This window comes from Cuculus canorus, chromosome 12, assembly GCF_017976375.1.
Source record: "Cuculus canorus isolate bCucCan1 chromosome 12, bCucCan1.pri, whole genome shotgun sequence".
Lineage (NCBI taxonomy): Eukaryota > Metazoa > Chordata > Aves > Cuculiformes > Cuculidae > Cuculus > Cuculus canorus.
The window spans coordinates 11103055-11129620 of record NC_071412.1 but is presented as its reverse complement, the minus strand read 5'-3'; the positions used below and the strand labels follow the sequence as shown (position 1 = coordinate 11129620).

At 38.8% G+C, this 26566-nt stretch overlaps 1 long non-coding RNA gene across 2 annotated transcripts in view; it reads left to right on the top strand.

Moving 5' to 3' along the window:
- LOC128853364 (uncharacterized) overlaps positions 1 to 26566 on the top strand; it is a 71642-nt gene that overhangs the window by 29316 nt on the left and 15760 nt on the right. For both annotated transcript variants that reach the window (XR_008451871.1, XR_008451870.1), the window contains exon 3: positions 8109 to 8168. This is a non-coding gene — a long non-coding RNA (uncharacterized LOC128853364). The remainder of the gene's footprint in view (positions 1 to 8108; positions 8169 to 26566) is intronic.

Below are 26566 nucleotides of genomic sequence, written 5' to 3'. Positions count from 1 at the left end.
TATAGCTGCATTACTGCTCTGCTATTCACTTCTTGACTTGAGCTGAAGTGCCTACAGGTCCTATCCTGCTAAGTTAATGGGAACCTTTCTGGTAAGGCAGATATGGGGCCAATAAACCATAACAACTTTATGCCTCAATTTACCCAGGTGTAAAATGGGAATAAAATTCCTCATGTTTTGTAAGGTACTATTGAAAACGCAAAAGGAGCTCTCTGCAGAGTAAAGCTACAGAGTATAATACTACTTGTGCTTTAACCCTCATGTCTCTTCTGTTTCACACATGCACTATCTGAGTACGAATTTGAACCCTAACGAAATTCTCCTGTACTCGGCATCTCCCCTTTCACTTAGGATGTGTGCTGGAGTATTTGAAAAGTTTACTTTTCTTCTCTTTTTTTTTTTTAACCTGTTTTGGGACTTTTTGGAAATCATTCTGGTTTCAGGTCATAGCATGTGTCCTTTTTCTTGGAGAAAGTGTTCTCCAGGCTAAGATCAGCTGCAGGGCAGTTACTTCAGTGACAGGGAAAGAAGAGATATTCATACCATCTTGGCACCATGTTATTATTATCATGCAAGCAGTTCTCCTTTTTTTCTTAACATATAAAGAGAACAATTGAATTTTGCAAGGCAGGACTCTTAATCTCCAGGATCAGATTCTTCATGGCAAGGAGGGGGTGTAAAAGTTTCTCTCTTGCTCTGTCTCTTCATGGCACATGGTCCCAGCTGTATGACTCCGTTCATGAATATGCATGAAATCAGATATGACATTGCCCTGCTCCCATTAATAATCTTGTCATCTGACTTGTGCAGCATTAAGCTTCAGCCCGTGGCTCCTCATAGCGAATGCAGCCTGAAGGAAAGGGAGGGAGGGGAGGAAAAATAAAGGCCATGCCTTTTTTTATTGGGATTAAGTGCTTGAAAATTTTGGCAGGGGGTTGCCAGGAGAGTAAGGGGAGGGAGAGAAAAAGAGACACACACACAGGGACAGAGAGACGAGAAATCCTCGATGAATGCGTTGGCTTGTTAGAAGCCCAAAGCGGTGGGTGTAATGGTATGCGAGCTGACCTTGAATATAGCCACTGTGGGTTGCCCCAGCTTTTTTGTAAAAGAAGCATTTGCAGCAGAGGTTTGGATTTCAGGCTTTGCAGTCATCAATCATCTCAGCCTATTCTCCTCTTTGACAGCTCTGTACAAGGCCTGACATTTGACACTCAAGACCCCAGGACTTACACAGAGGCACAAGCTGAGGCCCTAGGGAGGAGATAGGGAACTGGGGGAGAAAAAAAAATCACAACAGGAGAGACATTTTTTGTCTTCTTTTTTTTTTTTTTTAAAAAAAAAAAAACCACAAAAGAAGCAGCAAAACAAATTGTAACTGTAATAGGAATTGATTTAACAGAAGAACATCACATTGAGTTCTGTTCCCTGCTTTGCACAGTTCATGCTGATAAGGCTGATCAGAAGAGGTAGGAAAAGAAAGGCAGGCTGAAAGGGCTTTGGGGAAGCAAGATGAGGTTCACACTCTTGTTTCTGCATACCCTGAGGTTGCCAACCTACGAAAGTTTTATTCCACTTCAATGCAGTTAGCCTGTGCTTGAGAAATTCTAGTTCAAGCCCAGTGGACTGACCAGTTCCCTGAGACTCATGGACCTGTTGGAGGCCAGAATGGACCTAAACCAGTTGCCCAGACTGAATTTCAACAAATCTAGTTCCAAAATCAAGTGTCTGAACTGCAGTTCTGTGAGGACTGAGAGTCTAAAGGCATGAACAAAAAGCAGATGTGACTTGTTAAAGCAGATAAATGTTTTGGGGTAAACCTTTTTGTCCATGACAATGCTTATTGGGTTGACAAGTTTTAACACAATATTTCTGACATAGTCTTATAATCTTTAATAATACAAATGTAACACCATCATTCTGACCCCAGAGACTTAACTTTTTTTGTGAGCCCACCCATTGTTTTTTCATCTTTTGCTGTCTGCACAACCTCCTGTCTCTCACATTCACTTTTAATTAATAAGAAGAAAGACTAGTCTTATGGAAAATTTATGTGATGATAAACTAGATATGCCACCAATTTCTTGTGAAAGCCATCCGTGGTTCCCTGCTATCTCCTTAGTCATAAAAACGAAGGGATTTGGGGGTTTGCAAAGGGATTCTGTTGCAAATGAATTTTAGCACAAGGAAATGCTTTGTGAGCAGGGACAATCACAGATGTGAGCATAAATAGGCAGGAAAGGACACGGAACAGTATTTTCCCTTGATATTTAACTCTGCAGTGGCACACAACATATTTAAATTGATCTAGAAACAGGTCACTATGACTTTTCCCTTTATGCTAACTTTAGATTCAGCCCAGTCTGCAAAATTTGCTAATACAGGAGGTTGGATTAGATACTCTGGATGATTTTCCACAAATGTCAGGCTGTCCCTCAAGGATAGCTTTGGTCATAGGATGGTTTATTCAAAAAAGTAGCACCCTTCTTCAAGAATTCCCCACACATTATTTTAAATCTGTTGTGCATTTTTTTTATCTTTCACTTTGAGTATTTACTATTTGTAAGCCATGATTTCACTGTCTGAGTCGACGTGCTTATCATGTAGTGCTGTTTCCTACATGGATGACTGAAAGGCATGGAGATAAATGAAAAGTATGAGTACGTCACTTCTGAAACAAATGTTCAGAGAAGCACTTCCAGAGTATTTAGCAAACTTTTACTTTCCGTAAACAAGAAGGCTTGCTCCAATGAACCTTCCTGGAAAAGGGTCACCAATGATGTCAAAGTCAATTAGTGGCTTTTTAAGTGAATGAATGTTTGCAAACATTGTTCTGTTGTCCTGCTTCAAACTAGTAATTACAGTTGCAGCTCTGCATAAGGAAAACCCAAGCCCACGCTATAGGACACACATTTACTGCCTGCAGGGGTTAGGATGAATATTTTTCCCTCCCCCACCTACAGACCAAGCTAAGTGCTCTGCGGATTTTGAGGGTTGCCTTCCTCTGAAGTACCAGGGTTTAGCCACTGCTGGAGGCATGATACTAAACTTGATGGACCAATAGACTGATTCAATATGGCAATTCCTCTGCTCCTTGTATTTTTCAAACTGGCTTCTGTGTGCACATGCCCAAGTAGATGATTTATCGCCTACTCTGAGATACGCTCTTGCATAGAAAAAGGCAGGATCAAGCACATTTGCTGTGTTTGTGTGTGTATGTGTGTATGTGTGTATGTGTCCAGAGAGAGACAGATATGAAACGGCTGATCAATGTTGTTTTCTTTCTCTGCTCTGGATTTAACCCAGCGTGTGACTCTCCTCCTTTAACTGGCTGCTTTTGCATTTCCAAATTTTCATTCAATGCCACATACATTTCCAGGCTTTCTACTTTTCCGTTTGGAATTCAGAGAAAAGGAAAGAGTTAGAAGATAAGTATCTGTACTTTGGATGTTTATTTATTTTGCTATTTTTCAGGTCCAAGGAAAATCCCACCAACATCTTTAAGACTCCAAACCTGACACTTGAGTTTCTTTTTTTTCTAGTTCTGCATTCAAAATGAGGAATTTGCAATATTAGAAATGAGAAGTCTTAATCTATTGGGTAACCCCTTGATCCATAAAATAAAAGAGAGTTGTGAGTTTGTTTTTTAAACTCATCTGTAAGTTTCTGAAAGGATTTAGTTTAGCTTAGCTGAAACGACCAGAAACCAGAAGGTTGAAAATATCACTCTGAGTGGAAATTATTATTTTTAAAGCAATGGGTGAAGTGCCATCACAACCCATTACCACCAAGTTACTTTTGTCACAAGTTTTCAGACTCCCCCACTAGAGAGGTAAAGGCAGAAGCATGCACTGTTGGTTGGTTGCACACACAGTGGCAACATCAGAATTGTTCTCCAGGCTCTTCCACCCCAGGCTCAATTAGAAGAAGACACAATCACCCATCTCCTGAGGCTGTTGAAGAAAGAGAGAATATCTCTCATCTAAAAGCATAAGAAGAAACCATAGGCAGTTGCAAAAATTCTAGCAGGCAGTCCTTTGGCCTGTTACATAGCAGTGCCTTGATACCTTTGCTCCTTGTTAATCTGATATGCTTCTCATCTGCATCCAGTATCTTCGATTTGTGTATTTTCATGCCCTCCTTGTCTGCAGGTTTATTAGACTCCTATATTTGTTTATGCTGTCCTTAGCTGTGTACTTTTTAGAATTTAGAGTTCTGCTAATAAGTTCAATATGTAGATCCCTATCAAATCCCTAAATACCCATTGGAGGGCCACAAAGAGGAAGAAGCTGTCATTGTCCATGAACTTATTTCATGGTTTTATGTCCAGGCCATTAAGAACTTGATGGATTTGCTTTGAGTTTTTATGTTTGTTCTGAAATCAGAACTCTAGCTATAGATGTACAAACAGACATGAAAAGGAATGTAAGACAAGCAGTCTAGTTGACTGCAACTGGCATCAGATGCACTGCACACAAAGAACAGTATACAGTGCAAATAGAACAAGGGAATTTGAGGAAGAGTATTGCAGTCTGGAGTATACCTGATTCTAAAAAGATTACTTTAAAAATGGTAATAAAAAGTGGTAAGAATTGCTTAGCATTTAAATTCCTTAACTGAGACACAAAAACTCAAACAAAACACAATTCAAAGTACAACATCTTGCCTTCAACAGAATACAATGAGAACCAATACGTTCTTATGTAGTACATCATAAATAGCTAGGGATAAACACTGGAGACCAAAGGAAGAAAGGACGGATCATTTTTATTTTAGCTCTTTTTTTTGTTGCCTTTTTTACTATTTCGGTTATGTTTTGCTCTATAAAAACAATTATTATTCTCTTCATACCACCGCTATTGATGTGAAATTATTACATAACTGTAAGGGTTCCATTTCAGCAGAGAGGCAGCCTTGTTCTTGGTGCTGTCGAAACTGGTGAAAGAAGTGTCCTCTCACTGGTGATGAGCACAAAGACAGGTATTTGTGAAACCAGATTGATAATTCATCTGCAAACAGACCGATGTGACTTTCCCTTTCATGCCCTCAAAATGTAATAACTGCAGCTGTGTTCAGCTTCATTCAAAACATTGCATCCTTTTTCCTCACGCATGGGTGGGCACTTCATGATGCTAAATAGGACATTTTGACTGCTCATATCTGTACCTTGGGGCCTACCAGATCTGAGGGCAATGTAGTGCCTGCTCATTTGACTTGCACAGCTGCAAAGCTTCCAGCACAAATGCTACTCGAACGCTTCTGTGCGGGGGTTGGATGTGATGGCACATTGCTCAGCTGAAGACGAAAAGCAGAGACAACAAACTCCCAAGCCTTAGCGGGGTGAGCAACCCTCCCCAAACCTATGAGATTAAAGCAATGGATTTTCAAATAGTTCTTCAGAGTAACTAATTTATATGGATATCAAGGATTCAGTAGGAGAATTAAAAAAAAGTAGCTAGGGGAAAATATGATGCTCTCTAAGTCCCAGTGGTATGCCACATTCATTTTACTAGAGAGTTTATTCTTTAGTACTTTCATGGATTGACATGAGGGAGGAATTCGCATGTCAGGACAGATAAAATCTCCCTCCTGCCAAAGGAGTCTATTCAGACATGCATGTTAGTAGGTTGATAACTTATTCTGTATTGCAGAGGACTCAAAGATAGACATTTCTCCTTTTATCTCCATCTCTGCGCTCCCTGCATACTAAAGATACGGGAAAACAGCAAGATACATCTTAACTAGCCCTCTCAGAGAGGAGCGACTTTTTCTAGTCCACACCAAGAGACGCAAACTTAAAGGAATAAGGTGTCACACGGACTAATAGGAAAGACATTAACAATGTTTATGCACATAATTTGAGCCCTGTGTGAATATTGTTTAAAAAAATACAAACCCTGGACTTTGTGGTTAATTTTTTTTCCCAAGAAAATCGCACAGTATTGCAATGGTCTTGTTTCATTTTACTCTTCTAGAGGGATAGGGAATAGGTTGAGAAAGATGTGGAACCGGGACAAGTAAAACACATTGAAGAATCCATCTTTCCAGGTTTTCCAAATAGTAATGAAACCTTTGTGTTTTTCTAGGAGATAGGCCCATTCTCTTTCTAAAGACTTGGAAACTGAGTCAAACAGCTTTATTCCTTAACGTAGAGGTAGAAGTATGGCTACTTTTCAAAATGGAATTAAAATTGAGGAATGTTTAGTCCCATGTTTAAACCGATCATCTCCATTTCATATATTTTTTAATTTCTGGGGCTATCAAATGGCATGTATTTAGGGAACCTCGTTATTTAATAGTATTAAAGTATTTGAGTGTCATTCCTAAGAAGCCCTGTTTAGAAAATGGGGGATGAAGATCCTCTGTAGTACAGCTCAGAGCGCCTCTGAACTGCCCTCTAAAAGAAGGACTTTTTCTCTCTCTCTTCTTCCCCTTTCAGCCATGACACTGGGGCAGTGGCATCTTTCACTGGGCTCTGTGGGCCTAAACTTGTGGGTATGAAATAAATCAGTTGTACTAGGAATTTCTCGGAACTTTCTCGTCCTTCCAGCTCAGTTCCTAAAAGCAGATTCTTCTTATTTTTAAGCAACTCAAACACTTAGATTGAGATTAAAGTGGTGTAGAAAGTGTTAAATATAGATGTGTATACATGCCTCAAATATTTGCCTAGATGTATCTTATCTAAACTTCTGCATGGATCTGAATTTCCCAGGCTTGAGCCGGGTTTGTGTAAATTGGTGTTGTCTCACTGCCTTTGAGTAAGCTTATTTACGTCAGCTCTGGAATTAGTCCCCTGTATTCTAGCCAGCCCTTAGCTGCAAGAGTCAAAATAACATGGATACGTACTGCTTTCCTGTTATCTCCAGCCCCTCTAAAAACAGAAGCTATTAGAAATAGTGTGAGAAAGCTATCTTGCAAGATTTTCTCCCCACTTAAGAGTTTTAGATGGATAGCTGGCAAGAATGTGCAGTTACACCAAACTTCAGCATAGTTTTCTTTGACTTCACAGAAAATCATTATGATTTGCATGCTCTAGCTTTTAGCTTTGAGATCTTGTAATTTCAGACAACTTCAGACTTTTTTTTCTTTTGCCTCATCATTTTCATATATTTCCAAGTTGAATGAATAGAGAAATGTAAGAAGAAAAAAAAAACCTCATGAAAAATTCCCTCCACCTTTTTTGTTGCCCCCCTCTACCCCCCCGGGAAATGCAGTCTATACTGTGGTATTTCTAGAGAATGCTTTAATTCTACTAAGGCCCAATTCAACATGCTTCATTTCGGAAGTAAAAAGCTTTTTCCAGACATGACTTAGTAAAGTAATGAGTCAGAGGCATAGACAGACTAAACAGACTATTTGTTTCATATTATTAATGTGGTGTTATCACTAATGATAGTACAAAATGACACATCTCCCAATGAATTCTCTATTTGTGTATCACTTAATATGAGTGATTCTCTTTGCACTATAAAAGACAACATCTCAGCATAGACAATTACACATAAAAAGGTAAGAAAAGAAGTACTACTGGATAACATAAGTGACCGATTTAAATTTAACCGTACATCACATAAATTCCATAGTTGCTTCCCACTTCCTTTATGGAATAGTTTTTCGTATTATTACCTACCAACAAATACATTCTTTAAAGTTTTAAGAATATTTTAGACAAAAATGCTTCAACAAGGTGAGCGTGAGCTCAAAATTGATTTCAGCTTTCATAGTTTTTTTTTTTTTTTTCTATTGGTCTTCCTGTGATTTATAACCATTTCCCATCAGAAAATTTTCTGCTGCTTTATGTCAGCCAAAGTTAGGGCACAGTTTCATCCTTACGGAGCACACCTGCTTTGTGTCCCTTGTGAAGGGAGATTAGTCTCTAGCTTTGAGAATTTTTGCCCATTGGCTATATTCACCGTAAAACCAACCAAAACTTTCTATATGTTTCTAGGTAGAATTGCTGGGAGATTTGTAAAAGGATTTTGATTTTGGACCTGAGCCTGCCATTAAAGTGCTTGACTTGCCTTGACCACTGTAATTTTAGAAAGCTGACCCTTCTACCTTGCAATTTACACAGTGGTTTTAGCCTAATGCAGAATTTCCCTCTTTTGCAGCTGGGAAGAGAATATCCATCATTTCCAGATGTGGACATATGATCCAGGAGGCAATTGAAGGTATTTTGGAATCATATGGTTTGGCTTATGGGTTTGGATTGGTCAAGAGAGATTTGCCTGAAATCCTTGAGAGAGCATGGCACCTTACTGACTCCAGAGGCATTTTAAAATAAAACCTGAAGTTTAATGCATTTTATAGAGAGGCTTAAAACTTCTAAAATATAAATCTAAAATATTTATATGCGATCTGCAATGGAACAGAAGTTACGACCTCATATGTGAATGCCTAGGATTTGTTTTTTCCTTCCACCAGCCCACCTGGAATGACTTTAGCTTTCAGCTTTACCTCAGGCTGTACCCGGGTTAGCTTCTAGTGACTTATGATTCCATCAATCTGCACAGATATGTGCTGTACTCCTTCAAGGGAAGTAGTTCATCTTCTATATGACTGCATCTCCACCTCTTCCAAAGTTCAAAGAACCCAGGACAATTGCTTATTCGAACGGTCCTCCAATATGTATAGAAGATGTTCTCCCTGCCTTCCCGCGTGAATCAGAACTTTCTGGCGAACTTTGATAGAGACAAAAACTTTCAGAGTACTCCATCGTCTGTTGAACTAGAAAGACGTGATGATGGTGATGAAATATCAGGTGAGATTGCTCAGTATGTTTTAAGGAGCTTTGAACTGGAAATGGATCAATTTAGAGCTCTTTTCTGAAGTCAGAGGAGCACATTTTTTACGATCCATTTCCAATGAACTAACGACTGTTCCCTCTCCAGTAGACAGTTTACTTGTAGCTATTTTGACTTGCATTATTCCACTTAATGAAGATAAACATAAGTCAGACACAGGAAAGCCACAGAAGGAGTCTGAACAGGAAGTATTCAGCCTTTACTAGACAAAATTGGCCAGTAATTCTTTTTTTCTTTTCACTAAGGATAAAAATGCTTGAAAGATAATCAGCATCGTTTGAACTAATACAGCAGTTTTATCCAGCAATCTTAGAACATTTCCCAAACACTAACTGGGCTGAGAACAGCCTTGAGATTAGATTAATTTTATTTAAAATACCTGTTTTAAAGACAGACAAACTCATGGGTCACCTAGAGGTACCATGACTTCCCATAAGTGACAGAATCAGAAGAGCACAGAATATTTCTGACTACAATTTCTATGATTTTTGGTGACATTGCAAAGGATGCTTATTGGAGTTGCTTAAATTATTCATATTACAGCAACTTTTGCGATGAATATTTTTTCTGGTTACATGCAGCTTTTTTTTTAAAATGGATTTTTTTTCGGTAATTTTTTGCATGGCTGTTCACCAGCACATTTCATCCTATAAACTGTTCATGTTTTAATGCCCAGGATCGCTAATTGACTGATGATTAGCAACCTGGATCATGAGTTATTTTTTCTTCCTCTCCATCGGCTTAGCATAAACTTTTTTTCTGAGCCAGAGAAGAAAGTATATCAAATATTCAGTCCATGCAAGACTGTCTTTGTGGGAATATAGCCACTTCCCTGGCAGGAATACCTACTGCCCAAACCTTTATCTGAACAAAACCTACTCGCCTGTGTTTCCATAAAGCAAATAGTAGAATGGCATGAGCATGGGTGAAACAAATACTGTGAATTGCAATGGGTGCTCACAGATGTTGTAGTTCACCCAGTTCTAGCGACTGTACAATTAATAGGTGACAGACTTAAGTAGAGTAATGCACTGGGAACAAATTGGTGCATTCACAGCTCCTCACGCTTTTTCTACACGCTACTGTCTTCAGTCATCAGATGACTTCTCAGGGCAATTTTGTTTCTTTATTTGTAGGTCCATAATTTAAAAGTTGCCTAGCCTTCTGCTTGCGTTCCACTAATGACAGTAAGTAGACTGTGATGTTCACACTGAAATCATTTGCCATCAGGCTAAATAGATCATGTCCTTCCTGAGCCTTGAATCTATATCCTACAAACAGCACCATATGGTTAATTTTTAAGCCAACTGATCAAGTGTTTAATAAAGCAGAGGCTGGGGGAATGAGGAGGAGAAATACTGTCCATAAAAGTCATTGTTCTGGTGGCCTTCATCTCTTAACCCTTTGTAGTGTGGCAGGAACAAATCCATGAAAAGGAGCTTTAACTAATCAAAGATAAAGGGAGGCACCAACTTGTGGGCCAAAGGCATCAAAATGTTATTTAGGTGTTACACTGGGATAATTATCGATTTAGAGATACAAAGAGTAGAACACTGACCTGGGGATTAGGGTCTCCAGGTTTTATCCTTGATCATAATGACCTGACTGTATTATCTGACATTGAATATTTCACTTTCCCCTCTTATTTTCTCCACACATCTTTGGACTAAAGTGCCTGCAGAGGATAATCCTGTTGAACAGGGCATGTCCTTCCAAAAATGTATTTCAGATTTTGCCTCCACAGTTTATATGAACCTTGACATGAATTGGGACAAGTAGGTTCTTTGAATTACAGCAGCACACATGTTTTCATAAAACTGGAATAATTTAATGGGGCAGGTCTCAGTGTTTTAATTAGATAGTTCAAAACTACCTCTTTATTCTTTCACATAAAGTTAGATTTGAAGCAGATGATCAAAATTTATTTATGCATGCACTCAAACAAGACAGCCTTGTAACTGAGAAAGCTTAAAGTTTTGTGTTTTAAAAAAAGCAACAATGCTATTTGGGAAATCTGCAGGAAAAATACTAACACAGCAACAAAGTAGTCTTCCAGTTCCTGTGTTTCTGGGTTATAGCATGCCATCTTTAGTATTTATTTCCCTAAGAGCTTGCCTTTTTTTTTAACAGATGTATACTCCTTTCATGGGTGTTTATTTTAAATCCTGCCAATATATCTGAAATCAGCACATAGTGAATGTTGATGCACCACCTTGCCTAATTGACTTAGCTGGAAAATAAACAGTGAAAGGCTATTTTAGTAACAAACTGGTTGATCCAGCTACTCATTCAGTACCTTTATCTATGTACCACACAAGCAGACAAGGACTAGTGCCCGATAGCACAGATGTGAGGTTGCTACACGTTTTTCTGCAGTTTTAGCATTTTAGGGACAAACTCGGTATTTCTGTTACTGTCGTTCTTTGAATCAGAGGAATAGGTTTTTTATCTCTGGTACCATAAAACCTTGATAGTATCTATAAAATTCCATCAGAACCAGGAGAGCTTATTAGAAGTTTTTATTTTAAAGACAATAGATTCCTGAATATTCAGAGTAAATAAGGATTATAAGGCTATTCACGCAACGTGAATAATTTGCTGCTAATAATATTGACACTCAATCTGTCTGCAAAATGTCTCTGTTAGCAAGAAACAATCACGCTAGGAGGTGTTAGGAAGACTTTTCAGTGGAGAGGCAGAATGAAGCAATTAAAACCTGATTGGAAAATGTATTTGAAGTTTGAAAAAAAAAAATTTGCCTTTGTTAACAGGAGATGTTATAAAATTATTAATAATATTATATTATTCTAGAGGGAAATTGTTTTCTGCTAGTTTTGCTGGTTTTATTTTTTAAAAAACAAAAATATGGGGTTGTTTACTACAGGAGACCCAACCTGAAATATATTGGCAAAAAAAGGCAGAGAAGTAAAGTGCTCACACGGAAAAAAGAAGATAACATTCTGACCATGCAATGATACTGTTGCCTCAGTTGGGACATGAAGAAGCTGAATACAGTTGGTTAAATAGAGTAGAGGAGAAAGGGCATTAGCAGAAAGGCATAAAGGGATCTTAATGAAATTGATATTTCAGTTTCATGTAGGATATGCTCTTTTCACACAAATCTTAGTTCTGACATGATCTTTTGTTCATCTTTTCACCAAATAAAATGATTATTCCTGGGAAAATATTTAGCAGATGAAAATGACCGTTTTCATTTGAGTTGGGTTAGGAACTGATACATCTTTTTGAATGAATACTTCAGGGATTTTGCATTAAAGATTTTCTATCACATATTTCAGAAGTTAATATTTATTTTTGTTAATTTAGCACAAAAGGTTACTCCTCTGAAGCGATTTTTGAGCCCTTATCCATCATACTATAGTATTAAATTACTACAGATTTTTTGCCATTGATATAAAAGTGTCTTAGTGTATTTATGCTACCTATGTCCTTTATTAGAATAGGATTTTTATACCATATCATTAAAAAAATATAAAAATAATACAAAGACAAAATATGGATTTTTTCATATGTCTTTGGTCAGGAGCAATTTTTAACATTAAAACAGAAAATCAAGAATACACTGAAGTAAAGAAGAGCCACTGGAATATACTTGACATGAAATAACTTGATTATGTTGGAACATTTAATCTATTTTAACAAAAAAGAATTTTCTTACTATCTACTTGCTTACAGATACCATTCCTACTATACTCTTACTGCAGTGAATTAGGAGGTTTTTAATAGTCACTCATGACAAATACTCTGAGAGAACATGCAATGTCAGACAAAATAAAATCCATATCCTGGAATGTAATTTCTAAATCATACTGATAATTAGCTACTATTTAATAGCTAATATTTAGACTTACTGTGTGCATTACATACGTGTTAAATAAAAAAGCGAAGAATCAGAGGAAAAGGAAGAAATTTGTACTCTTAATATCATTTTTCTAGAGCTAAGAATTAAGACAGCATAGTCAAGGCTCAAAAAGCTTTCCTAATTGTAAACTAAAAGGCAGGAAACTCTTGGTTTGAACTAACAAGAGGAATAGAAAGCACTGCTGAACAGAATGACACTCTCAAACAGCTTAAATTTACGATCATCAGATGAGTAAATCTCCCATTGATTTGGAGCTGAAATGGCTCAGAGCTGGTGGCTTCAGAGCCACCTCCTCTGAACTGAACGGTGGCTCTGAAGATATACTTGTGCATGAAACCTGCTTCGAACACATGGGCATGTTGTGGCCAGATAGGAGAAAATTGGATCACATCAGGAAATGACCAGTGCAAGAGGAGGTTACGGGTTTATTAACCTGATGAATAAAAAAGTAAATATTTGGTGTAAAACCTGTCAGAGATTGCACTTGTAAAACTTCTAATTCAGCTATTTCCTCTCATAGCTGTCAAACTATGTCTGGGATAAGTTAATACAACATTACACATTTCAGAAGCTTTTGCTCTAACCTGAAGTTCAATAATTCTTTTCTAGCATGCTTTTTCCTTCCTCACCAGCTTGTCTCATCAACTACTTTTGTGTCTGCAGGCTGGCTTCTCAACTGTTTATTTGCACAGCTATAATCTTTGCTCCGTGTTTTCAAAAAGCTTTCAAAATACTTAAAATCAATTCTTAAAACAATAGCAACCTGATGGGTTGGATGCCATGTGGATAATTACTGATGCACTTAAGAAGCAAGTTTTGCTTATGCACTGCAGTCTCATCAGTGTCTCTGCAGCCCATCTCCACAGTTTAATAGCATTTCTGGAGAAGGCTAGAGAGAGAATTGGAGCTCTGATACAAATTTCAACTGAAGGAGGCAATAGGTAGAAAAGTAGAGCAAAGCAGCAGCAGAGAAAATCTGCTGCCCACCTTTGCTATCCTCACATGAGTCAAATGACAACATTTTACTATGAAAATTGAAGATATTGGACAACAGTCGCCTGCAATGTTTTCAGCACTGAGGAAGAAAAAAAATCACTGAGAAGATTGTTTTATTTGAAACAAAGTTCTGTAGTTTCTCCCTTTCTCTCACTTTTTGCCCTCTAGATGAAGAAGGATTTATCTCATACATTTCAAAAAAAAGTCACCTCTCTGTAACCTACAGTTAATTCAGTCAAGGCTTAGCGTAAATAATCAGTATGGAAAACACCAATTGGCTTTGAAGAGCCCCTGGATTTAAGAGGAATACACTGCTCATGTCTGTAGAACTCCTCTGGGAAGCAAAGAAAGGAGAATGTGTCTTGATTTACAGTGCCCTATTTCTCGGATCTGCCAGCCTCTCTGCTCTGTCCACTTCACTACCATCAGATGCTGTTAGACAAGCATATGGTGTTTACTTCTCTGACTGACATCTCTCTGGTTTTCCTCACTCCTCGAGAGAATCCTCTCTTGCCAAGTCAATTTGCAAGGGCTTGGATGTAGCCATGGACCTCTGGTCAGGATCCAAACTATTCCTCATTTTCCCTTGGCAAATGTCACTAGAGGACAATCTCCCTCCTCCCTACAAAACCAGTGTTTCACAGAGGGAAGCTCAGACCCAAAGAACAGCCTGATCCTGTGTGTGTCCCACACCTCCTTCGTTTGCGGCCGTGTGACAATGCCACCCGGACATGGTGGCAGGTCCTTGTGCTGCCCCAGTGAGGGCTGCGTGGAGGCTGCGGGCTGGAGGGGAGCCTGAGTCCCAGACGAAGGACAGCTAGAAAGTCTTGCAGAGGGCTGCAGGCAGCCACTGGCACTGCTGCTACACCTGATGAAGACTGAAATAAGAAGTAGTGCCAAGCCAAGTGTTTGCATTTGCTGTAGGTTATGAAGCTTAAACAGAGCTTGGGATGGGAGTGGTTTTAATATCCCAGGGAGTTCCTCTCCCCAGTCAGACACAAGTTGGACATATTTTGGGATGAAAATGAAAAGAAAAAGAACTCTAGACTCTTAAAATTAACTTCTTGTGCTTTATTCCTTTTCTTTTCATCTTCCTATCTTCTCTCCCTCCAACACTTTGATCTGGTGGCAACGGCATGTTTATCAGTCCTGTCAGGTCCTGTGTTTTTGGCTGTCCTTTTGAAGTGAGATTTCCTGCATCTATTGGTCAAGAAAGGATACTGGGCAACAGAGATTTCCTGTCATTTTTCCTCTGTATCTACAAGTTTGCTTTGCTTTCCTTCCTGTTTTTCTGATTCATTTGTTTGTGCTTCCCCTTGCTGTCCAAATCTGCTGCTCTCCCTCAGACAGGTTCTCTCTTACCCACAGATCATTATCACTCATCTATTTTTCTTTTCCAGTGCTTGAGAGTGATCTTTCCCTTTTCCTACTGTGCCTCATCCTTTCTAACCTTCCCTCCTTTTTCTTTCATCTGTTTCTCAGGCTTTTTTCCTCCAACTCTCTAGTTCAAACTCATGTTTTCTGGTCTCTCTAAGATGTTCTAAGACTTGTCTTAGACCCTTGACTGAACTGAAGAAAAGCCTGAAAATGAATCTGGTGACCCTTTGGGATTTTGCCCAAAGCATACTGGAGCCAGAAGCAACACCAATGGGATTTAGGGCGAACTCCCTTTTCTTGCATCTTCTGAACATTTTCTAGTCTTTCCAGCTCTATTCTGATAGCAGTTTGCAATCATTGTCACATTATTATTTTGAAGGAAGATCTTCACAGAAAGATTATTGAAGGAAAAGAAGGCACTGAAGAGACATTTAGCTTTTGCAACCAGTAAATGCAATCCCATATTTCACTACTGGCTCCAAATCTGTGTTGGGATTTTCCAAATCTATGATGTATGAAATGATTCAGATGGTAAAACATTATTCAGGGGCTTCCCAATTATTCCCATAATACCTGTTTGGGAGACTGAATAGTGCTGAGGCTGTTCCCTCTGCTTTTAAGCAGTTTTTTACTTTCCACGGGGAGGTGACTGTTCAGTTAAAAAACCCAAAGCCCTGACTTCAGGCTTTCTCACGCACCAGCACTATCAGAGTGCATCCAGGCACAGGAGGAGCGAGGAAGACTTAATTTCAGCCACAATGCTGATATTTGGCAAACGAGTGGTTTTACGGTGCTTCATGCAGTTCTGTTATTTATTTATTTATTCTTACAGATCCAGCACAGTGACTTAATGGGTGAGCTGGGCTATTGTATTAACTTCTCTATCCAGCTGGGCACAGATTTGCATCCTGCTGCCACTGGGCAGGGTAGGATCTAAGCTTGCTTGCTGGGTACAGTGTAGCTCTTGTACCCAGCTGAGCTGCAGCTTACCAGGGGATACTTCCCCTCTTGGAGATACAAATGGCAGCTGCTTTAGGCAATAGGAGATGGCCTTGGCATATCCCTGCTCTGTCAGGGAACATACTGTACTTTGTTCTCACCAGATGCTCATGGTGTGTTATCATCCCGTTTTCACTCTAGGAATCATTGGCTGAAAAAGCACTAGTAAGGCTGGGGGTGAAGTGGATACATATTTTATAACATGAGTTTATTGCAGCCTTTAAAATCCGATCTGAATCAATAACCTCCAATCCTAAGAAGACTTTCTTCCGAACTTTCTATGTTATTTCATTCCAATAAACTGACATACCTGAAGCCTCAAGTATGGCAAGACCTTGCTCTTTCCTTATCTTCAGAAATAAATGAAAAAGAGTGAATAATTCTGGAAAGCTTTTTTTTTTTTCTATTTAATTTAATTATTATTAAACTATAGAAACAAAAGTGCAAGAACATGAAGGAAAAAAGAAAATTGGAAAAAAAGGAACAAATAAAATGAAAGCAAAAGTTCCAATTTCAGCTTAAATTTCTTCCCTTCTTGGACAGTTGGCAGAGCCCACGAGGAGTTATTCAGTAAGAGAACAGAGGAAGCATGGTGGAAAGCTGAAAGACTGTCTTTTGGATAGGAAGGTGGCTTGCTGCCTGCTAAGAGTGTTTTCAGGCAGTGAGTCTTTTCTGTTGTTGTTGTAGCTGTGTAGCAGCGCAAGACAAAAGGGGACATTGCAGCTTTCGAGCTTTCAGGACTGGGGGCTGAGAAGGAAAGGAGAGAAGAGCATGATTGATGGAGTTCTGGTTGGCTTATAAAGGGCAGTCGGGAGTGCAGGGAAATAATCAGGGAAAAGGGCGTCCCGTACAGGCTCTCTCAGAGGGGAGAAATGAATCCTGCACCTCTGCATTATTAAGTTGTCAGGCAGGCTGATGATGAAAATCTGAAGGTCAGGCATAACAAGAAGCACCTTATGGGGGGATCATGACCTTTCTGGAAGTGCTACACTCATGTTTATCTGCACCTAACCCTTATCCACAATTCTTCATTTGATAAGAACATTGGGAGAAGGGACGGGGAAAGGGGGAGGGAGAGGGAAGTCCTCATCATATGTATAAGCAGTGTGTGAAATTAGGCTTCCTGTGAAACTGACTGTGGATGCTCAATTCACAGTGAAAGATAATAAACCAAAAGGACACACGAGGGATGCAGGCAGAAATTGTTCACTACAGTGGAACTCAATAAAGGGAACAAGAGCTTTCCTAAATGACAAATTTGGTACAGCTGTGCTAAAATCAGGATTCTCCCTGGCACCACCGCAGCAATTTGCTCTCAGCTCTACCACTTTTTATTTACTTTGGAAGTCCTAATAATGCTAGAGAGTGGCTTTTTCATCTATTTATTTATTTATTTCTCCCCAGCAATGTTTATTCTTTAACTGCTTACTTTAAACCACGGAGTCAAGGTGAAGGACAATGAAACGTTAGATTCCAATTGATTTTTCCTCTTTAGTTTCCATATCAGAAATGAGTATAAATATAAATATATTCCAGGGTTAGATGCCCGTCCTATGCGTGCCTTATTGACTGCTTTAATAAATGTCACGACCCCTTCTGCACGTGCATGTGCACACAAACTCACACATGCTTGCAATCAAATAGGTAAAGGCATTGCTTGGGTATAAATGCAGTAATGATGGTAATCACACGGAAAATATTCCAAACCTAAATCTGCTCTTAGTATGTGCTAATAGGCTTTTCATTTCACCCCAATTTACAGCATCTTGATTTTACTTTTCAAATCCATGAAGTATTTAAAGCATGACAAAGTACACTTGTGGAAATGTGAAGTCAAACAAGACTTCATAATTATCGCAATATATTCACTTTTCATGCATAATCCTTTAAATTAGCAATACAATATATCACCTCTACTGCCACTAGAGGCTAATGCACCTCTATCGAAAGCTATGTTAAGGAAAATTATGTCCTATCTTGAGAAGGCATATAACCTTCCAAAATATTAAATGACAGTAGGTTCTGATCCTGTAATTCTTGCATACTCAAGTAGCCTCATTAGCCTTGATTTTCTTACATCAATGCACAATAACCTATTAACTTTAATGGATTTACTAATATACACTGATGTGAGAACAGAATCAGTACCTTTGGGATATCTTATATAAGGATTACCAGACCAGCAGAAAAAGAAATATAATATACAAACTAATGAATGTTTTTATTAAATGAATAGTATGATACTGTAACACATCAACTGCCTTTAAAATGACTCTTTAATGAACAGGTGACACTGAAAAATACTATGTTGTCGATATAGCACATAATGACCCTTCTGTATCACATAAAAATGAAAGAAAGGTTTTCTATTTCTATTGCTAAGTGATTCAATTTATCTAATTTTACTCTTCTGCCTTCCCATGTGCTTCCTATGGCTGGAGTTGACAAACCACTTTTGGCATCCTATTAAACAATAATAACTAATAATACCTGTGTATTGTGTAGTGACTTTCATCTTCAGGTCTGGTACTGATCCATGGTGGAGGCTGAGGCAGCTTATTGCTGAGGAAACTAGGGCATGGGAAATTGAGTGAGCTCTCTAGAGTCACTGAGAAGACTAGTGATGGACCCTAGGTCATCTGGAATAGAATGGGGTGGCCTTCTCATTCTCAACATTTTTTCTTTAGGTAAACAGTACTTTTCAGAAGTCTGGAATTGAATTTGGGTTTTGATCTAGGCTTTGGGACAGATTTGGCAGAGTATAGTCATGTGCCCTCACTGAAGTCAGCAGAAATCCTCATGGAGCAAACAGTTTTTTAGGGTGAATAGGGTCTGTAGAGGCAGGTTGCATCTCATCTCCATTACAAACCCCTTTTGACTAGCTATATTTGCAGTAGGTTTTGAATGTGAAAGTCCAAGGGGGTGTAAAAATATACTTTGAAGGTCATTGTGTGGGGAGATTTGCCTCCAAGCAACAAAGCCTATGAACCACTCCTGTTTTTCTACATGATGGAGATTCTCAGCATTTCAAGGGAAATGGGAAACGCTAGGGGACTGGCCTTTTCAGATTACTTAGCCATTCCCCAAACTTGCTTTCCTAAACATGTGTCTACATCCACTGTGATGTGATCATCATGGGAAAACGAATTTCTCTCAGCTCATGTGTATTTGCTCAGTAGTGTACTTGTTTTATCTGTATAATGTGAGCCTCCCAAAACATTGCTTTGAAACCCAAATACAAGGAGCTGTACAGAAATTTCACAGCTTTGTCCCTCGTAGCATCCTTGCATAGATTACTTCATTCTTTTCTGTGGTGGGAGCTCCAATTTTGGCTAACCAGCCTCTATTTCCATGAACTTAAGCATCTGTAAGACTTGTGAAGATTTTATTATCTTTTGTGACTTTTTTCCTCTTCCTCCTGTCATCAAAACTGAAACTGACAGACGAGACAGAGAGGCATGATCTCTTAACATGGTTTGTTAGAAACGGAGGCTAACAGATAATCTGTGTAAAAAAGGTTGGCCAAATCAGATTTTCTTACAGATTTTTGAATTGCATTCTTTTATATGTTTATATGACACATTCTTGTTATTGTTTACCTTGAAATATCATTCCAGGTATTACTAGAAATCCACTTTTTAATTTTGCTATGTGTTATCAGAATACATTGTAATGTTGATATTACTTAGCAAGGTTTTGACTGTCAAATATCCATACTGGTATCATCTTATGAAAAATTGTAGCAAATAAAGCAGGATAAGATACTGATATTAGAAAAACCTACAAACAACTCATCCCCAATAACAAAGAACTTGATTTTATGCAGTGCCGAGAAGAAGCATAATGAAAAAGGGAGGTTACTTAATAGTTAGTCAGATGCAGTAAGTCCTATGATAGATCTTAAACTTAGTGAGTCTGAGCTAAGGAACAAAGAAGCCTTTTTCTTCACAGCATCCAGAAGAATGAGTGGTGATTTCCAGCTGAAGTCTTTTAAAATTAGATCTGGCTAAAAGTCAATGGGCAAGTTTGCCTCATGTAATGGATCATTTTTAGGCCAAATGCATCTTTCATTGAAGTCAAAGGAAATATTTTCATTGACTTCAACAGATTTTGATTCAGGTGTCACTATCTAGAAAGCTATACAAATATCTGGAAAATCAAGGAAAGGGCATTTATATGATTATTTGTGGTGGTTTTGAAGCTCTGTTAGGGATCACAAAACTGAACTCTATTTTCTGTTTAAAGCTGAGGTTTTATGGCCTGTTAGTCAACAAGGTGGACTGAAAGTTTTTATACTGCCCCCAAAAATACTGGATACATTTAAAAATAACTCCTGGGAAAGGTGTGCCACCTACCATTTCCACTGTTGTTTTTCAGCTGCACAAAGCATTACTATAGTGCTTTAGTGATGACTATTTTTAATCTTTGTTTACAAAGCCAACATCTTAAGGTTCAATAATCTCCTAAATTCAATGCAAACCTCAGAGGGCTGAAAGTTGGCACAGGAGTTTGCAATCCAGGTGTGCTGTTCTCTTCAAAGCACAATAGAAGTCATTATAGGGTGGTAGACACACACACATCACTTGGCCAAGCTGTGGCTAAAAATGGCTTAATATCAAAACACGTCAGTTTGCAAGCAGGCGGTTAATTCTTCATATGGGTCAGGTGTCTGTTGTGAATAAGAAGAGACCAACCTGATGGAGCAGACTTTGATTTTACCACCCATTTCTTTCAGAAAGGAAATGAAGAAAAAAAGCCATCAGTTCCTTGTTATCTCTTATCACGTCTCCAATCTCTTCATCTCCGGCCTTTCTACTACCCTTACCAGTCCATTTCTTCACTCTCATAATGTCTTCTGTTGTTGATGGTGTTCCCACCCATGTGGCTGCTGCTAGTTTAACTTTTCAAGGAGTCAACAACTGCTGTTTGTGTTATACTGCCTGTTACAGAGGTTTCTTGTACATTGTGGTCTCAGCCCTGGAAACCTGTGGACTTGATCTTCTTTTTGGTTGTTTTGTGTGGCACTCGGTACTGTTGAAGTCACACCTTGAATCTTGTGTTCGGTTTTGGGCCCCTCACTACAAGAAGGACATTGAGGTGCTGAAGCATGTCCAGAGAAGGGCAATGAAACTGATGAAGGGGCACAAGCGTTATGAGGAGCGGCTGAGGGAACTGGGGTTGTTTAGCCTGGAAAAAAGGAGGCTGAGGGGAAACCTTATTGCTCTTTACAACTAGCTGAAAGGAGGCTGGAGCAAGGTGGAGTCGGTCTCTTTTCCCAAGTAACAAGCCATAGGAGAAAAGGATATGGACTCAATTTGCACCAGAGGAAATTTAAACTGGACTCTAGGAAAAATTTCTTTACTGAAAGATTTGTCAAGCACAGGCTGCCCATGGAAATGGTTGAGTCACCATCCCTGGAGGCATTTAAAAGATGTGTGGATGTGGTGCTTAGGGACATGGTTTGGTGATGGACTTGGCAGTGCTACGTTAAGGGCTGGACTCGATGATCTTAATGGTCTTTTCAAACCTAAATGATTTTATGCTTCTATGATTAACTGTGTCATTTTTTTCCTGATGCCATTTCTGAGATGAAAATTTACTCACACGAGTTGTCTCGAGTTAGGTGCAGTGCTGGAATTAGAATTTGATGCCAATGCCATAGTGAGAGAGATATAAACACAAAAGAGAGGGAATTTGGATTAGATATAAGCAAACATAAACAGAGGCTACAGCAAAAACTACTTCAAAATAACACCCACTCCTTCAGAGCTTTCTCATTAGAAACCTATCTGACTTCAGCTTCTGTAGTGGAAAAGACCAGTGAATTTTGTGCAATATTGTCTTATGGAAGAAAATTAGCTGCTGGCCAACCTTAAAAGAATGGAGTAGTTTAAGCAGTTGTTTCATTATAGTGCTTTTACTATAGAAAGTACTTTAAAATTAATGGGAATTGATTTCAGTGGCCTTTGACATATTACTGAAAATAATATGGCAAAATACAACCTTTTCTCTCTTACTGCTACGTTAAGGCTTTAACTGGGAAAGCAGTTTACAATGGTGCCCCCATGTAAGGCTTCATTCAAAAGATTTTACGCTTGATAACTTCTGAGCCATAGAGGCTGTATGTGGGGTTTAGCATCTTAGCAGCTGCAATTCTTAATCCTGATTCCGTTGCCTCCATATTAAAAGCTCCATGGTCACAGGACACCCGCTTTGGCCGTACTACATTGTCATTCATTCCTCCCCCCCACACGCGTGCCTGACCATATAGGAAAATGAGTTTACAAATGACTATGCCTATGGGACTCCCGGAGGGATACAATGTGAGAGCCTTTGCTAGTGGTGGATGGTCCTCAAAAGGTTTGAAAGTTTGGTAAGTACATCCTTAACTAAACTCTTTTGACCTTTATTCAGATTTGGTTTTGGAGAAGGGCAAAGGGTTGGGCCAATTCTTGTTTAACGCAACTGGCTTGTCCTTCTGTAGGCTGTAATTAATCACTAAATCACTGCCATACTTTGTTTTGGAGGCTAGGTCCCAATACAGCAGGGCACTATACTTAACTTTAAGCACATGAGTAATTCTCTAAAGTCAAAGGGATTACTCATGTGCTTAAAGTCAGCTGCATATTTAAGTAGTTTGCTAGATCGGGCCTTGAGGAGTTACAGAGCATTAATATTTATCGTACAGCAGTGCCAAGTTCCTCAGTTTGCCTTTGCATCCCTTTGGTCATCCTTGTTGCTTAGGAATTTTCTTCACAGCAGTGGTATAAAGAGAGACAGTCGGGCATAGTTTGTAGCAGGGCTTCTTCTGCTCCCCAAGTGGGGAACTGAAGACTCAGTTATCGGTTTTGCGGACTTTTGCAAAGAGAGGTACGTTCAGAATCTGGCTGTTTTCAAAATTAGGGAAGTTTCCTATTTATGTTACTTCTGATTCATCTGGACTAGGAGCATGAGCAGCTTATGTTAAGTAACGCGTTTATTTCTTAATGTGAAGTTGCTTCGACATAACCTGAAAAATAATAATCAATATCCAAGAAAGCCAATAGAAATCACTGTGTTTGAATATTTTCCAATAATTGCTAATGTTTCTTCAAGCCTCATTCTCAGCTTGCTCAAATAGGTAGCAACAGCAGTTTTACATCGCTAGAGGATTTGTCTCAGGCCTTGCAAATATGCTTTTTGTATTGTAAAATGCAGAGGACAGTGAACTCACCAGAAAATCTGTGATACTAATTTAAAAAAAAAAAAAAAAAAAGGAAAACAAAAAGAAGAAATCCTCTGTTTTTTAATGAAACTAAAACTTTCTGAGTGTTCATCAAGGGTTTTATTACTGGTTCCACATAATAAAGTAATTGTGTAATTAGTAATACATTAGTCACTCCTTTACTGAGGAAAAAGTAAAACATGTACTGCTTTTGTGTAAATCCTGACAGTGGTGATTTTTTTTTTCCTGAGAATTATGCCATTATATCATAAAAGTGTCAAGGCATGAGTTTACTGTTCCTACTAATATTCTAAAATATTCTCTTAGGCTGACATCTCTGTCAATTAAAATTAAACAAAATTGCATTCTGCCATATACACTTCAAATAGGAAGCTTTCAAGTTTATGGCTGTTCTCTGAATTGATTTTTAAGATGGCATCTGTAAAACTTGGCTAGTACAAGACGAGGTAGGATGTAGTTAAGGTTCAGTCAATTTTAAAAATGTTTTAAAGATCATAAATTGACAACTGAAATAGACTGAACATCCTTGGGATTTGAGGCTGTCAAATATAAATCCAAGGTTTTTCAAAAACTGAGCTCCTGCAAATGAAATGAATGAAAACATGTTCTCTCCCCGCCCTCTCCCCCCCCCCTTGGTATTTTTGCAATAAGTTACACAAACAAGAGGGTTTCTGGTGGTGTTTCCAGTTGCTTGGTCTCGCGGGATTTGGAATTTTTCTTCTCCTGGTGTTTCCCACAGAAATAGAGTGAGAACGTGCTTTCTCACGGGACTGTATTTCTCATGGAAAATAATAGGGTTGCCGGCAGCAAACGTTTTCTGCAGTGATACCCTGCCAATAAAGTCTTCAGGGAAATTATTGCCCTCAATAAGATGAAAACTAGTAAATTGGAACCCCCATCCCAACTTCACAAAGATATGTCTTTAGGAAGCTTTCTGCTTATAATATTCCCTGGAAACCCTGACCCCAAGAAAATACTGTAGACAGCAATGTTTGGTTTACACTTAATTTTGTTCCCCAGAATAAAGATGTCAGTTAGTGTATAAAAATAAAAAAAGAACAATTTCCCCCTCCATAGACCCTGACCAACATATTATGCCCTGGTATAGGCGTTTTTGCTGAGAAAAGTTATTTTACGGCATAGCTTTATTTTGTTCAAGGAACTACTTCGAAGTATAATAAACAATGATCCTTTTGCTGCTAAAAACCTGTATCCTCTAAGAGGGAAGCTTCTGACACAGCAAACCTTTGTAGACGTAAACTTGTCAAAGATGTCTTGAGCACATTCTAATACCTGGGAGCCAAGATAAATTTGCCACTTTAGGTTTTATTATCATTCTGAGAAGCAGAAAAAACTGGCTTTGCTAGGTCTCCAATTCCACCACAACCCATAATATTGCAGATTTTTAAAAAACAGACTGTGTTTATCTAACACACACATTTTTGGAAGATGATCTCCTGGCTAAAGGGAATTCAAAGTCAAGCAGTGTTCTTTCCACTGTCAGAAATGCAACAGGTCTCTGTGTTTGGAGTGGCTAGGAAAATTTGATCATTCTTAGAGAAATATTTTCTGGAGAAGGTAAAAAAAAAAAAAAAGGAAAAAACAAAACTTCCCCCCATGAAAATGTGCACTGAAAGAAGTGCAGGTGTTAGCCACGCAGGAGTTCATGTCAAGAGAAATATTTCCCCAGGGTCCCATGAGAGGAAAGGGGAAAGAAGAGGACTCTGGGGTGCCTGACCCAGGAGGTAGGGAAAAGAACGCTGAGGCTGGTGACAGAAAGACCTTAATTCATGCACCATGTGCTTGAGTGATGTGTTTACTTTCAACCTTCAAGTCGAATTCAAGCAGCAGCCAAAAACCACAGATCAACACATTTTCAGTACAAAGTGAAAGTAGGGTCATTGGCACCCTCGGTGCTCCACCAATTTCTGAAACAACATTAAATCCATATTAATACTCAATTTTAGTTAACCATGTCAAAAGAGATGGTAATTGTGGGTAAGTAGGGAGAGTGGGATGAAACCAAGTAATTGCTGCTGAAGGAGGTAACATAAGCATAGTTAGTTGGAGGGGTTATTTTCAGTATTGAAGGAGATTTTAGAAGCAAATTCTGTTCAGATTTAAGTTACTTGCTACATTGGTTTATGCTGGAAAAATAAGAGTCTGAAAAAATCAGCAACCTAAATTAACCTTCACGGTAATAGGAAAATTTACTTTTTTAGGCTATTATCATAATTGTGCTTTCTGGCAGTCCTTCAGGTATTGTAAAGCACCATGCATCCATTGAAGTTCAGTGGATCTACGCTGGTTTACCTGTCTGAGAACATGGCTCAAAGCCAAACTGCAGGGGTGAAGCAGGATACATCAAAGAAGACTTCATTTTACAACGGTTTGTGAATCAGCCCACGTGTTTTCCCTAGCCTTGCTGCCTTTTGGGTTTGAGGTCCTTGAGGCATCCCGCATATTTGCTTTAGAGAAGTGGCAGCAATGCTGATGGCATCTCCTCTAGGAGCAGCTTGGGCTCTTGTTAGGTGTTCAAGGCAAGAAGGGGCTTTCAAGTCTGACTTTCTCCATGGACTTGAAAATTTTGCTTAGTGCCCTGAGCAGTCTGAATGAAACCCATTCTTCAAGCAGACAGGGGCAGCTGCAGAGGAGGGTAACCATGCTCTTAGTCCATTCTGGGTCATATTGGGGTTTCAGTCAGTCCATAACAACATAGAATTAGAGAGTCATGATTATACCATTGTCCTGAAGACTGACACCTGTCATGGAAAGTTTAATTATCAGATTTTTTAATTAAAAAACATAAAGTAATTCTATTTCAACAGGGATATGGCAAATATATTTTCTCAGTAACTCCAACATAGCCAAAATGGACCAATGCATAACAAGAACAACTATGTAAAAGTGGTTAGTGTTTTGGGGTTTTTTTGTCTCACCTTTTCACATTTGCAGAAAGGTCTTTATTTTAGTTTTATTTGTGTTGGCTCAGCCATCTGTGCATTTTATTGCCTGTTCTAAGGAACTTTGCAATGGTTTTGTGAAGAGCAGTAGAAGAGTGCTGAGGAAAAAATTGAGTAGGTATAAAGCCTTAGAGAAGAGAAGTGACACAACAGGCAGTTTCTCCATTTGCTCCTCTAGATATTGAGCTGAGCTCGGGAAATTACTTTCAAGTACATGAGGTGACACAATCACTAAAGTTGGGTCTTTGTTTAATTTTCAAATACACAATCCAGTACACTGAATTCAAAGATGATTGGTTATGGGCTCTCCAGCCCTCTACCT